General features: G+C 50.4%; 1 pseudogene; it reads right to left on the bottom strand.

Moving 5' to 3' along the window:
• Positions 1–558: 558 nt before the first annotated feature.
• LOC118729555 lies at positions 559–1220 on the bottom strand (annotated as a pseudogene).
• Between the last annotated feature and the right edge of the window lie 277 nt (positions 1221–1497).

Genomic DNA, 1497 nt, shown 5'->3' with positions numbered 1-1497 from the left:
GTTGTTTTTCAATGATCTCTGAACTTTTATTGGCTTCCTACCCCCACCCCCAACGGGGTGCCCCACTTCTGCTGCTCTTAATCCCTCAGAACTTTGGTATAATTGGCCTCAGGATCCCTGACTCACATTTCCCAAAACCCTTGCAATTTCCTAAGCAATCAGAGCAATTGGAGCATCTTTTGTTATATAATTTGATCTCTTGTCCTCAGTACTTGAAATTGCTTCATAGTCATAAAGGTGAAATGGGTGTCTTGCTATTCATAACAAAAGCCTTTCCATCACATCTGAGTTTAAGTCAATGAGGTGGCTTTTGTAAATCCCCTAAAGATGGGGAAGCTGTCCACAATCCTGCAGTCGGTTGTCTTTTGGATGGACTGTATGGAGTAGCTGTTGTAGAGGGCATCACCAAGACTGAAGTCTTCCCCTTCTTCCATCAGGCAGAGATAGGTGATGTTCTCAGCCTCCAGCTGGATGCTAATAATCAGCAGGGCCTCTTACTCCTGGACCTGGCACTGCCCTTCTACCCGAGTCTGGGCCAGCCACTGAGCTATCCTATCTGCATGACTTAGCACGTCTCCACCTCCCTCAGGCTGTTCTCCAAACTGTCTTTTAGATTTCTCATTGAGTCCAGGCCTATCTCCAAGGACAGAACCCTATGTCTCAGTTCCATGTGTCATCTCGTCAGCTCCTATCTCAGCGGTCTGCGAGGTGACCACTGTGGTGCTCTCCTCAGTCTACCCGGACTAGTACTTGTCTAGCTCCTCTCGGTTCTTCTGAGCCAGCTCCTCATCCTTGGCCCAGATATCTGCATGCTCTTGCTGACGTCCTGAGATTCGGGGGCATCCAACTCCACAGTCAACCCAGAGTTGTCAACTTGTTTCCTCTTCATGGCTCTTCACGAAGAGCAGCTGCTCCTTGAGAGCCTCGATCTCTGTCTCCAGCTGTAACTGAGTGACACTGGTGTTATCAGGGACCTTTGGGAGCCCATTGGTGTTGCTCTCCACAGGCTGCTGCATGGCCAGTTCCATCTCACATTTGACTTTGAAGTCATCAGCAGCAAGATGGGCATTGTCAATCCACAAAATGATGCGGGCATTGTCCACAGAACTTGCAAAGATCTGAGCCCTTGGGTCCTCAATGGTCTTGAAATAATGCCCCCAGTCTCTGACCTGGATCCCTTCTGCTCCAAGTGTTCCTAGATTTTGCTCTCCAGTCCCTGATTATCAGCCTCCAGGTTTCTCCAGCTAGGAGGCCAGGTGGTCATTCAGGCATTGCATAGTCTCCTTCTCGCTCTGGATGATGCCCCTATACTTGCCAGACCCCTGCCCACTCTTGCAGCCAGGCCCCCAGATTCCCAACTGGTAGAGTGGGACACAGAGATCTGGAGCCCAAGCCTCCAGAGAATGCATAGATGCTGGCCATGCTGCTGCTGCTGCGTGACTGCATGGAGCCCAGGGTCCAGTAGTTTGTGGAGAAGCTGGAGCAAGTGCTAAAGCT

The sequence above is a fragment of the Pipistrellus kuhlii genome, unplaced genomic scaffold, assembly GCF_014108245.1.
Source record: "Pipistrellus kuhlii isolate mPipKuh1 unplaced genomic scaffold, mPipKuh1.p scaffold_m20_p_3, whole genome shotgun sequence".
Taxonomy (NCBI): Eukaryota; Metazoa; Chordata; class Mammalia; order Chiroptera; family Vespertilionidae; genus Pipistrellus; species Pipistrellus kuhlii.
The sequence above is the reverse complement of the archived record's forward strand: the minus strand, read 5'-3'. Positions and strand labels throughout refer to the sequence as shown.